Genomic DNA, 14,477 nt, shown 5'->3' with positions numbered 1-14,477 from the left:
CCGCCTCCCTAGGTTTGCTACTGGTTGACTGGTTTCCGACAAAGCGGATGGAGTTCCCGATTTTTTCGGAGATCAGAAACGATATTTACATTGCTCTTGGCCTGACTAGAACTAGACTAGACTACAACAGCGAAAGTACAAATATTCACACTCAACATCATCAACGTCAGGGAGTTTCGAACAGCAGGATCTTTCTGTCAGTGGGTTGAGTACGTTTTAAACAGTGGTTCTCAGCGGGGCCGCTGACAGCTTTAACCGGGCCCAGGACAAAGTCATTTGAAAGGGCCTCCCTCCCCTAATGCATACATTGTAATGAGGACGCAATTCTAGCACCCCCTTTCTCACTGGGCCTAGGACAACTGACCCCCTTTGTCCTTTCCTATCAGCAGTCCTGGTTCTCAGTATGGTCCAGGGACCACTGGTGGGAGAACTCAAGTGATTTGTGAGGGGACCTCTATAAATGTCCTCAGTGTTTCCAAGACAAACTCACATAGGCTATTATTTCTTTGTAACATAATTGGAAGGATAGCATGTCTAGACTTGTTTTAGACCTGTTCTCGTAATTTATATTGAAAATTGTGTTTTGCATCTGAATTTCCAATGACTCGTACAGTAGGGGTGAGCGAGCGTGTCATTGTCAGTTGTCAGGTAGTCCATGAAACTAATTTTTGTGGTCCTTGGTCAGGAAAAAGTTTGACAAACATTGTTCTAGACCAGGGGTGGGGAACCTATGTCTCGAGGGCCGTTTGCAGCCCTTGAGGCCGTTTTTTCCGGCCCCCCATATAATTTGAATGTTATGCAGCTTCACATGAAATATGACATATTTTGTAAAGGAATGTTAGAAAATGCATTTGCAATACAATTAAGTTATATTCAGCGAACCTAGAGAAGGTGGGGTTGTTTTAAAGGCGACTGCCTTCAAGGTCTAAAGTGCAGGGGGAAATCCTGCTTTGTGTTCATAGTACGGCCCTCGTAGGACTTTTACGGCCCTCGGATGAATTTGAAGTGGCCCTTCGAATGAAAAAGGTTCCCCACCCCTGGTCTAGACTCTACTGACGGCAGGCTGTGAGTAGTTTTGTGTCCCTCTGTAGCATTTTATCTATTGGGGATGATGACTGTTAAGAATTATTGTGGGTGTCACCAGAGATTGTGGGTGTTCCTCAGTACTCCCTACTGCATATTAGGGTGTGAAGAGGGGTTTTTAGGTGGGGGGGGCAGATGATTCAGTGCTGCAGCATTGACAAGGTGCTCATTGGGGATGCTATAAATACTATTATCAACCGGGAGGCCTCGAATCGCATTCTTTACATATATGCCAAAAATGTGTTGTCACAGGTGGGTGTCGCTTGGGTGGTTCTTTGCATTGAGATCAGTTTACTTTGCTTTGCTTTGCATTGCTTTGAAAGGTCCATAGTTCACAAGAACAGTGGAAATATAATTCTACCTGCATCACTTAAAATGTCAACTGTTCAATTTCAACTTTTCTCTATGTTTGCCTCGTAATATTAGGTGAGAGATGGGGAAAGGGCTGGGAATTGGGTGCCCATTTGGCAATGTTGTCCAGTTATGGTCCAGGTGTATTACTGCGCTGTGCCACAGACAGCAACCCTGAATTAGAGCTTAAAGGTGCACTGTATAATAATTTTAGTAGTTTATTTCCAGAATTCATGATGACCATTTACAAATGTTACCTTTTTCACAAATATATAACATCACCAACAAATTGTAAGTATTCATTTTGACTGGGAAAATTGCACTTTTCAGACATGAAAAGATGGATCTTCTCCATGTCCGCCATTTTGCATTTCCATTCATTTTAAGCTCCAATATTTATTGTACTTTGGTCATACTAGTACTAAATATTTGTTTATTACTTAGTAGTACATATTCATGAAAAGATCAAATTTGGCAATAGGCAGCACATTGTCACTGAGCAGCATATGCAATACCTACTCTGGCCACAATCCTACACAGTGCACCTTAAAATAGCAGAAGTGATATGATCTAACAAAGACATGTCCAGGGAAATTCAGTCCTGGATACTGTGAAACAACAATATGACGAATTCTTGAGGGATAGACTGATGACGAAATGGATAAGACGAGCTGATCTTTATAGTGTGGAAGAGTTTGTTTATGGTGTTAAGAGTTAGCTTATTTTCAAGAGATCAAGATTGCTTTCCTGATGGCCTTTATCACTTCATAAAGCACACACATCACCAGCTGTCTAAACCGTTCACAGAATTAACATCAAATAATGATTACAGTGGCATGTATTCACTGTCCGCAACATCATCCTTTCAATGCCAATGAGTAACTAATTTCCAATTACAGGACATGCCATTTAACTGACAGTCTTGTCCAATGAATTGACTGAGTGAAATAGGTTCAGGGACAGACCCAGGGACAAGCCATGTGCCGTTAGTTTCAGACGACTTTGTCCCGGGCCCAGCCAAAGCTGTCTGCGTGTGTCTGTGTCTGTGCGTGTGCGTGTGCGTGCATGCTTTGCGTGCGTGCGTGTGTGTCTGTGTCTGTGTCTGTGTCTGTGTGTGCACACGTGTGTGTGCGTGCATGCGTGTATGTGCGTGTACATGTGTGTGTGTGGGTCTTGTTTGATACTTGCCCCATGACGAGAGGTGACTGATAGACAGTCAGTCAGGCAGGCAAGGCAGGCAGTGCTTGAGGGAGCCTGGGCCTGTTGGAGAACAGAGCGCCCCCTCGGCGTCCCAGGAAATCCGCCACAGATAGACAGCGATAAGATCAATTGCACTTCCTCCTGTGACAGAGCACAGAGGAATAGTAAGCAGCCCAAACAGGATTAGAACACGATGGACATCTAGCCCTGAGTCAGGGCTGCTGTGCACAAACATTGCCTTTTCCCCGCTGTTTGTGTTTGTGTCACGCTCAGGGCCGAAGGGGTCAAGATAGCCATCTCGCAGTCACACACACACACACACACACACACACACACACACACACACACACACACACACACACACACACACACACACACACATATAGGCTATACACGCAAAGACACACACACACACACACACACATATATATGCTATACACGCCAACACACAAATTCACATGTATGCATACACGCACACACACACAGGTACACACACACACACACATGCACACGCGCGCACGCACACACGCACGCGCCGACACATACACACAAATGCAGTACATACACACAAACATACATCTCAACACCACACTGGAAGTCACACACAAATATAGGCTATACACGCAAACACACAAACTCACATGTACACACGTACAGACACACACACACACACACACACACACACACACACACGCACACACGCACACACGTACACATACACACGTACACATACAGTACATCTCAACACCACAGTGGATGTTTAGATCCGTTGTGTGTTGCTGTGTTGGCCCTGCTGTTATGTATGTTGATTGAGCGGTACACATGGGGAAATTGCTCCTATGCCACGCTAGTCACACTTGTTTCCAGCAGATTATGTAACGTAAACTCTGTCTGATAGGGAAGCCTGATAAACCCAGCGGTTTTGCCATGGTATTTATTTGATCCTTTTCAATGTTGTTTTTTGCGTCTTTTTCTTTTTTTTAACTGAACAGGTTTTTCTGTTTACACATGGTTGTGTTTGTGTGATGTTTTTCTTCCTACCATGGTAATATTTTGGAAGATGATGAATCAAATTTCTGATAAGGCAGAAGATTACTCTGTGTGTGATAAAGCTAAGGGAGATATTTGCTTACACGCGCAAGGTGCAGGATTGCTACCTACGGGCATTTGAGACACTACACACTTTTTTCCTGTTTTTTTTTTTTTTAGATTATTACAGTTTTTCTCGATTGCCTACACACAATTTTCGGAATCGGTCCTCGAATTCTCAAAACTCTACACACAAATCTCCAAACCTCACACACAACGGGCCAAACTCTTCACTACCTCTGAAAAATGCACGTCTTGTCTCAAAACAATGTACTCTCTTCTAAAAACCTAATTTTGTCGTCAAATGACACACACAGACAGTCACTACAATACACATTTGCAGACCCATTAAAACACTGTTGGGCACAGGGTAAAACTAATTTCTCCCATTAACTTGGGCTTTTTTTGTTCTGGATTGCATGGATACTGTGACATAAGTTGGAAAAACTTCATTCCCACAACACACAAACAGAAACAGAAAGATTTTAATTTCTTTTTCACAAAAACAACACAAAGATAAACCCCACTGCCTATTTGGCAGTACAAAAAACCTATTACATTACTGTATAGCCTATTGCTATGAAAAAAAACACACACACACACACTCACATCTACTGTGCTTCATCCTGCCTTCTATTGTGGTCTGGCCACAGGACCTCATCCACATCACATGCAATAGTTTCCCTGGCCAGGCAACGAGGGAAATACCATCTTGCATGGCGCATCCACCCAGAGAAGGCATCAACAACAATATCGCCACATGCCTCCTCCATTGAGTACACAGATGTGTGGCAAAAAAATATATTTTACATATTTTTCTGACATTTAAAAAAAATCACTAATTTATTGTAAAATATTGGGTAACCACATGAAAGTGATCTCTTGTATAACAGATTTTGGAGTTCAAAAACAGAAAAAAGTTGTTTTCACACTGCATCCACTCATGTTTTCATCAATATCACATGCAATGTGAGTCCTTATGGGGTGATGATTTCAGATTGTAAACCGGTATGAAGAGAGTTTGCCCATGTGATGAGGAAGTGAACTTAGTATGGCAGTTGATTGTAGTGTTGTGAATGACAGTGTGTTCCATGAGAAACCCAGTGTTTTTCTTTATGAAAATTGAGTGTAATCCAGAGAATTGTGTGTAATGGTGTGAAAAGAGTGTGTTTTAAAACTGGAATTTGAGTGTTAAGTAGGAATTGTGTTTAGTGTTCAGTGACATTGGTTAAAATTGCTTTAAATTTATTTCAATAGGATGTTGATGTGAAGGTGGTGAGGTAGACGCATGCGATGAATATGCCCGCAGTGTGTGCAAGAGTGGTTCAAACCATTGTCGAGGAGCCTGTCAAGATGCCTGCTTGAAAATCTACTACTGTTACAAAAAGTCACAACTCCAGAGTTGGGAAATGGGTGAGATGTTCAGAGAATTGTGTGTGAAGTACCAGAACTTGTGTGGAGGCAATCGAGAAAAACTGTAATCTGCATTGAATACTTTACTTAGCACATACCAGCCCCAAGATTATGAATCTGTGTTTAGCAGTCTTTTGGTAGTTGTTATGCAAGGTCAGCCTACTCTAACTCTAAATATATTTCCGTGACTTGTTTATTTAGGCCAAATATTTACCCTATTATTTTGACAATTGCTTTCACAACAATTGTGCTGTAGCTGATTTTTAAATACGTAATCTTTTACTGGAAGTGCAATTGATGAATGAAGCAATGTAAATGGCCAACATAACAATATTTTTCAAAAATAAGTCTTTTAAAAGGTTATTTGACCCTATGCCATCGAAGCCCTCTTAAAAGCTTGACCATGAGCAATCTGAAAGCGTATTAATGGTATTTACACTAGATGACAATTAAGCATTTTGTAAACACTACTTCGTCAGACATGACCCTCTTTTTTCCTTCCCCAGATTTTGTGACTCAGTCACTCAAGGGTGAGTGACCATGGGTGCCGCGAGGGGGGGAAAGGTGTTACAGATTCTAAGGGCCCGACAGCACTGACAGGGCCCCTAGAAGGATGCTGATAACATATTTTGTCATTTGGGGGCCGAAAATGTCAATCTTTCATGGGGCCCAAAATTTGGAGCGGCACCCCTGTGAGTGACTCATATATAATTTGAAGCAAGGCCCATCTGAGGGATCTTCCTGGCTGCAGAGCAATAATGAAAATTTCCACTTCACACATTACGCTGTAGTTTAGTTTATTATGACAGGGACCATGTTATGTACAACGTTCGTTAGTTATAAAGAGATTAAAGAGATAACTGTGTTGTGTATGTGCCATATTATAACGAAAAGCCATTAATGTACATTTTCTTAGCAGGTGAGAAAAATAAGGTTTAAAAAAATGTTTCAATTTATTTCAATAGGATGTTGATGTGAAGGTGGTGAGGTAGACGCATGCGATGAATATGCCCGCAGTGTGTGCAAGAGTGGTTCAAACCATTGTCGAGGAGCCTGTCAAGATGCCTGCTTGAAAATCTACTACTGTTACAAAAAGTCACAACTCCAGATATTGCAAATGCGGTTTTCATCCCACAGACCATACAGTAGATACAGATGACAGTCTTTATTCACTCATTTAAGCATTTTAAGCGTCGGCTAACTAGCAAAGGTCATTAGGCCTACCATTAATTTGAAAGCGAAAGTGAAAGCCCATCTGGAAAACCTCAACTCCCATTGTCATTGTGACACAGCACTCCACAGCACACAAGTGTTCACTGCACACTGCACACAATGGAATTGCATTTATGCCTCACCCGTGCAAGGGGGCAGTCCCCAATGGCGCCCCAGGTACCTCAGTCATTGAGGAGGATGGGGGAGAGCACTGGTTAATTACACCCCCCACCAACCTGGCGGGTCAAGAGTCAAACCGGTAACCTTTGGGCTATAAGTCTGACGCCCAAACCGCTTACCCGTGACGTGAATTTGAAAACGTAGTCCGCCTGCAAGGCAAGACAGCGTGGAAGGTGGCACCTCCGTGACCCTTTTGGTGGATGTCAACACACTCTTGGTGCAGACAAAACAAATCTTGGTAAAGAAAACACAAAGCAGCTGCACGGAAACGTGTACTTCTCAACACAAAACAATTTGACGTGACACCATGAACAGAATGGAAGTGTGGAGATGAAAATGCATGCTTTCAGCAACCTGCTTTCACACTCACTCATAGCTATCTTAATACAGTAGTTTACTGATGGGGGCAACTAAATTAATGTTAAATGACTGACAGTTTAGAAACTGTTCCAAGTGTAATGTGGACAAAGTAGACAGGTTGTATCACTTTAACTAATCAGTAAGATGCACTCACTCAATCACTCACTCACTCAACCCCAAACCTTAACCATGATAAAGTGTTGGTAATGTGCGTTAAATAGGAATTGTAGAAAAAAATAATGTACTCTATCATGAGCTTAATGTTCCATGCTAAATGTATCTTGCAAGGCTGGCCAAGCATAAAATCAACCTACTGTGGTGAGAGACGCAAAGCATTATGGGGTTCAGTGGAGTCCAGAAGTACCAAATTGTAGGCAAATATTAAATCCCTATAGGGTATCAATAAGCTAGCACACACATCTTGAATTTCAAATGTTCGTTGACAAGTTGTATCTCATGTTATGAAGTCTATTTCCATTATGCAGTCCAATTCTCCACAACATGCAGTCCATTTCTCCACAACATGGGTGACGCCAGGTCCAGCCATCCACAACTCTGGATCACCTGAAAATTGTTTTTCATTTCACAATCTCGGCCTTTTGCAACATAAATACACAGACAGCAAGCAACTCAGAGATGAACCACCTGTTTGCTTTTAAATCAGCATGAATTCAAGAACAATATTCAAATTGTGAAATCCCAAAGTGTCAGCTCCGAAGGAAGAACATATCCTGTGTGATGCAATAGTATTTGTTGACATTCTCTCTTATTATTCTTCGTACTTCCTCTGGTTTGTTGAAAGTAGGCGGAAAAAGAGTCAGTTCCATCAGCCTAAATACTTAAGACAGTGAAAGCCGGAATATTGTGGTAATATTGTCTTTTTACTGTACTTTATACATGCCAACTTTACTGATCAGAAGCATAATAGCTGGGGAACCTGAACCTCCATCGTCACTGTCCATGTAAACCAATTTTTCTCTAAGATTGAATTACACAATATCTGAGTCTTTTTTTCTCCTGTCTTGTGACTCCAGCAGTTCAACTGCAGGTCTATGAGATTTAAGAACCTGCAGCAAATCTTCGGAGAACTAATTTCATACGCTCTACAAAGTCTTTTGGGGATTCATAGCTATTGTAAACAATAAAGAATGATCTCATTTGTGCTGGCCCCACAAAACAAAACATTGAGCTGTTTGACGTAGATTAACCCCAAACCCTGAAGGACAGGCGGTAACATAATGCCAGCCCACGCACGAGGCTCTTATGGAGACAGAGGTTTATGCTCGACTTCTCATCAACTATTCTCCATGCCTTTCTGAGAGACAGACAGTAGGCTAACTGCTGAAATCACATTGTTTGGGATCTAGTGAGTAAGAAACTTATCCAGACATCCAAGGGTCTGAAGCAGTAGTTGAGAGTGACAGAACAAATATTCTGTGAGGATTTCCAGATCTGACCCAATACACACAAAGACCAGTATAATTAACTGGGCTTAGACTTAGAGAGGAATAACGAATGGTCCTAAATGACAACAGTGTCGATCTAGCCTACTACAAAAGAATGTAGACAAGGACTTAATCAGGAGGATTGAAAAGAAGTCTTGCTAATTACGTAAAAAGTCAGTGTGAGTGGATGAGTTGTAGTCAAGAGGAACCTCATCAAGAACGAAGAGTAATTCCTGTGACGCCATGAGATGGAACTCTCGAAATCTCAGGCATCCAACTAATTACCTAGCACAACACTCTTGCAGAACACCAGCCTTGACATATAAGACAACATTATTCATATATAATCTTAGTTCAGTGTGAATTCCCCTTCCTTTTGGATTGTATTTGAGAGCTTCATTTTAATCTCAGTCTTTCTATGCTACTGTGGTGAATGGTTACCATTGGGTGCGGGGTTTAATTAGTGTGGGGAGCTTAATTGGCTGGAGGCACGCAGCTGATTGGGCTCACCTGTGTGTGAGGCTTGATATGGACCTACAGGTGGCAATCAGAGAGAGACGCGGGGGGACTCGAGACGCCGAGGCGCGCGGTCGGACACAAGTGGGAGACGAATTGTGCCGGTCGCGGTCATAGGATCACCGCCGGTGAAGATAGTCTATGGGGGGCATTTAGTCTAGGCTGTGTTATTAATGAATTAGGTCCGCCGCTGTGCTCGGCGTCCTCATCAGAAGATTATCTGTTGCGCAAGAACCCGCTACCTTTTTGTGTGCTAAACGCTGGTCCTGGACTCTGTTACCAGCGCGAGTCAGCTACCTGCTGACGCTTATGTTCAAGAGCCACAGACTTTATAGCCTATTGCAGTGAGACTCTGATCGCACATAGGCCAGGTGCAGAGCCCGGCTGGGGGGCGCGCACCGATTGACTGCTGGACGCTGCCTGTAGTCCTGTGGACAACCAGACCCCAGGAGGGGGTCTTGAGGAAAACAGATAAGTTCCTCTTTTACACCGTTGAACATTGTGTGTGTGCGTGTGCGTGTGTGAATGTGTGTGTGTTGCTTTTATGGGAGGGTCGGACTGGCAGCGGACTTGAACCTGGGGCTGGGGGGGAAACCTGTACACCTTATTTGAACACTATAGTGTGCAATTGTGTGCTGTGGGTTGGATACCTGACGTTTACTGTAATGCAGTGATTTTGCCATGTCTTTGCTTGCTGTGAATTAGGCTAGTTATCTGAATGACCAGTGTTGCTGTGATGTTCTGCCGTGACCATAAGGGGTTATTGTTTGCTGTGCTGCACTCTTGTGGGAGGGTTCTGTCTCAGTCACAATAGTTAAGTTGCGCTGACCCGCTCTGACCAATGCCCGTTTTATTTATGTGTATTAATAATAATTAATGAAATAAAGCTGTACTTTGACTTCCATAACTGAAATGACTGCTGTGTTCTGATTCCTCTGGGTAACTGCTCGTGTGATCCCTCCTTAAAACAATAATTATTACACTGGTGGCAGCGGTGGGAGAGCATGTCTAACCCAGAGAATTCAGAAACGGCACGCCGTGGCCAACCCGTTGCGCAGTCGATGGCCCGCCCAGTTTTTATGCCAGAAACCTTTACGGGTACCGGTCGCGAATGGTCGGACTGGGTAGCGCAATTTGAAGTGGCAGCCGAGGTAAACGGGTGGGACGATGCTTTAAAAATGAAGTTTTTGTCACTACTCCTTTCCGGCCGTGCTAGGGAGTTATATTCTGGCCTGCCCCCGGCCTCATGTGATAATTATAAAAACTTGAAAGACGCGCTCGGTAGATGTTTGGAACCGTGTGATAGCGCTGACTGGAACAGAGCAAATTTTTTATCTCGCAGACGCTTACCAAACGAAGCTGTGAGGGACTTTGGCATTGCTTTGCGACGTCTAATTTATAAGGCCTATCCTTCTGCTGATAATGTCACGCGGGATATGTTTGCAAGAGACCACTTTGTGGAACATGTGGGTAGTGGGGACATAAGAATACATCTCCGTAGCCAAAAACCGAAGACGCTGGAAGAAGCAATTAATATAGCCGCAGAATTGGAATTAATTAAAAACCTGGAAGTAACTCACATAAGTCATGACACTAAAGTGCGAGCTGTTACTGACAAGTCCCCTAGTGACAAACAAATGGAACAGTTGCTGGGTGTAGTGGAAGGCTTAAGGCAGGAAGTAAAAACTCTTCAGCACACTGTGACTGGGTCTCAAATGCCGCACTTATGCACTTCAGGCACTGTTTTTCAGTGCCTAGGGCGCTCATGCTGAAAATTTCATTTGAGCCAGTGCACTGAAAGTGCCAGGATGATCCCCTAACAATGGCGGAAAAATGCAGTGCCTGAATGATGGACACTGCATGCACTAAACGGCGGACATGTTGACTATGACACGGAGGAAATGTGGCATTCAGTTCAGTAGAAGAGTTTGGTCAACAGTCTCCTAATTCTGTAAGTAATGTTGATGGGACACCAACCTTTTCATGCAAACCAAAGTATTGTATGTGTGATTGTTGACCTTTGGGGTGAAGGACATGGAAATACAAGCACCAGACGCTGTGCATTATAAACAGTGGCCAACTCATATTTTGGCGAGCTAATGCCATGCCCAGCCGTCACTTCCAGCGAGGGCACAGTGCATAGTGCTCAATTTTTTCCACGACACTATGCACTAAAGACCTCAGTGCACTTGGCACACTGTGCACTGACTGTCAGTGCACTGACAAAAGTGCGTCATTTGAGACACAGCCTGTGACTTCTTTGCAGCCCCCTGCTCACATGATGAGGCGCGACCGCGACGAAGAAAGAAGGCGTGGGCGCCAGGGTGGACTAGAACGCTCAACGCCAGCCAGCGCGAGAGATGGGTGCTGGGAGTGTGGATGTACTAGGCACCTGCGACGCAACTGCCCCTATTTGCAGGGAAACTAGAGGGGGCGGTCACAGAGGGCCAAATGCCCGCCCCCTTCTGCGGATCCACAAGGTTGGCTCACAACTCCCCGGACAGTCCTGGCATAGGTCTATACCTCAATGCAAAAATAGGTGGGTGCTTCTCTCACATGTTGGTCGATACAGGGGCGCAAGTCTCCATCATCCCCAAACAAAAATGGTTGCAAATTACTGGGGGAGGGGGAGAATTAACAGAGTATCAAGGGGTAGCCTCAGCAGCAAATGGGGGTGATATGTGTGTAGTGGGGAGGTGGCAAACCATCTGTCAATTCGACTCCTTGGCCTTAGTTGTAGAGTTTTTGGTGGCAGAAGTGTCTACAGAAATCTTGCTGGGAATTGATTTTTTGTCAAAATATGGAGCCGTGCTTGATCTGGCCAATAAATGCTGTAGCCTTATGGGAAAAAAAATACCCTTGATCTCCTCACTCGAGGCACATCATCCAAAGGTAGTTACCGTTCAAGCTGACACCGTGGTTGGGCCACGCACTGAGGCCATCATTCCAGGGGTTGTAGAGGGGTTATTGGCAGGCCATGCAGTGGGTTTATTAGAACCCTCCAGCTCATTGCCCTCTCATGGCGATCTGATGGTGGCGCGGGTGGTTTGTAGTGCTCAGCAAGGGGTGGTACCAGTGAGGGTTATCAATGTAGCTGAAGAACCCTGCGCTCTGAGAGAGGGTATGAAGGTAGGCACACTGCACACTGATGTAGTTATTGACAAAGAGGGTGGGGCAGGGGATAACATGTCTTGGTGTGTGGATGCGCTGGTCTCTCAGCTGGGGTTGGATGATAGGGGCTTGTCTTCCGTAGAAGTGAAAGCTGTGCATGAATTACTTCAACGTCATAAAGGGGTTTTTAGCCAGGGGGATAATGACTTGGGGCGAACACACATGACCCGCCATCAAATTGACACAGGTACTGCTAAGCCGATCAGAATGCACCCCCGCCGTGTACCTTTACACTTACAACAAGAGGTGGCTGACCACATTAAGCAAATGTTGGATAACGACATCATACGCCCCTCCTGTAGCCCATGGGCAGCTCCGGTGGTGCCCGTGCGAAAAAAGGATGGTAGTCTGCGATTTTGTGTAGACTACCGTAAGCTAAATGAGGTTACTGTGAAAGACGCCTACCCCCTACCTAGGATTGATGACGCCTTGGATAGCTTAGCCAATGCACAATGGTTTTCAACCCTCGATCTGGCCAGTGGCTATTGGCAGGTCGAGGTAGATCCCCAAGATCGATCTAAGACTGCCTTTATAACTAGACAGGGCCTCTTTGAGTTCAATGTCCTAAGTTTCGGCCTCTGTAATTCCCCTAGCACCTTTCAGCGTCTAATGGATTTAGTACTGGCCGACTTGCAGTGGTCAACTTGTTTAGTTTACCTGGACGATATTATTTGTTTTGGACGGACATTTGAAGAACATTTGCATAGGCTGGACGAGGTTCTGCTGAAGCTGGGACAGGCCAATTTAAAAGTAAAACCGACCAAATGCAACCTGTTCTCCACAGAGGTGCGCTATCTGGGGCATATTATCTCGGCCCAGGGTATCACAGCTGACCCCGCTAAGGTAGAGGCCGTACGGGGTTGGCCCGCCCCTGAAAACCAAACCGAGGTTAAGAGTTTTTTGGGGTTGGCCTCCTATTATCGCCGATTTATTAAAGGCTTTGCCGATATTGCAAGACCACTACATCAGTTAACTGAGAAGGGCCGCAGATTTAAATGGGATGAATCGTGTGAACAAGCTTTTCGACAGTTGAAGGCCAGCTTAATTACAGCACCAGTACTGGCCTATCCTGATCCTCAAAAACCCTTCATTCTCGATACTGATGCAAGCGATGTTGGCATTGGGGCAGTTTTGGCTCAAGAGGGGGAGGGTGGTATGGAAAGGGTGGTGGCTTATGCGAGCCGGGCATTAACCAAGGAGGAGAGAAAATATGCAGCTACCAAAAAGGAACTATTGAGTATGGTGTGTTTTACTAAGCATTTCAAACATTATTTGTTGGGAAAAGAGTTTACTTTACGCACTGACCATAATTCCTTGAGATGGCTGCATAATTTTCAAGGTTTGGAGGGTCAATTGGCTCGGTGGGTGGAGCAGTTGGCCGCCTTCCAGTATAAAATCATTCATCGCCCTGGTAAATTGCACACTAATGCCGATGCATTGTCTCGTAGGCGCCCCCCCCTGGCTGCAAGCCAAGTAAGGCCCCACACTGATTCGGTAGGAAAAGTGACGTTGGACAATATTTGTGCAGTACATGTTGAAGCCCAGACACAGACAGGTGGGCTTGGGCTTAACCCATTGGATGACATTAGTCAAGCACAAAGGAATGACCCTGAGATAAGTTTAATCACCCGTTTAATACAGAACCAAGCAGGGGAGACGGATGTGTGGCAGCAGTACCCAGAGTTAAAGAAATACCAGCTAGTCTGGGACCAGTTGCACGTACAAGGCCAGCGGTTGGTGCGGGTACCCCCAGACTATTCGGATGCTGCTCCGGGTATACAGCTGGTACTCCCCACTAGCATGGTGAAACCTGCACTGCAAATGTTGCATAGCTCTTTAACCGGGGGTCATCTGGGAATTCAGAAACTACAGGCCAAAGTCAAGGACCGGTTCTTTTGGCCTGGGTGGTTCAAGGATGTTTGTGAGTTTTGTAGAGCTTGCTTTGATTGTGCCTCTCGTAAGTCTCATGGGCCTCATCCAAGGGCCCCCTTAAATCCCTCCACTGCGTCTAGACCCATGGAAAGACTGGCGGTGGATATATTGGGTCCCCTGCCGGAAACACCCCTTAAAAGCAAGTATGTTTTGGTGGTTGGGGACTATTTTTCCAAATGGACCGAGGCATACGCCTTGCCAAACCAAGAGGCTGAATCCATAGCTAAAATTCTGGTTGAACAGTGGGTGTGTCGGTTCGGGACGCCGCGTAGTATTCACTCCGACCAAGGGCGAAATTTTGAATCCAACCTGTTTAAAGAAATGTGTCAGTTGCTTTGCATACACAAGACTCGAACATCGCCCTATCATCCTGAGTCAAATGGGATGGTGGAGCGATTTAATCGCACATTATTATCCATGTTGGCACTGTTTGTGGAAGACAATCAATCTAACTGGGACATTCTCCTACCATATGTTCTGATGGCATATCGTAGCAGTGTTCATGCATCCACAGGCTTTACCCCC

Source organism: Engraulis encrasicolus, chromosome 22 (assembly GCF_034702125.1).
Source record: "Engraulis encrasicolus isolate BLACKSEA-1 chromosome 22, IST_EnEncr_1.0, whole genome shotgun sequence".
NCBI lineage: Eukaryota > Metazoa > Chordata > Actinopteri > Clupeiformes > Engraulidae > Engraulis > Engraulis encrasicolus.
The sequence above is the reverse complement of the archived record's forward strand: the minus strand, read 5'-3'. Positions refer to the sequence as shown.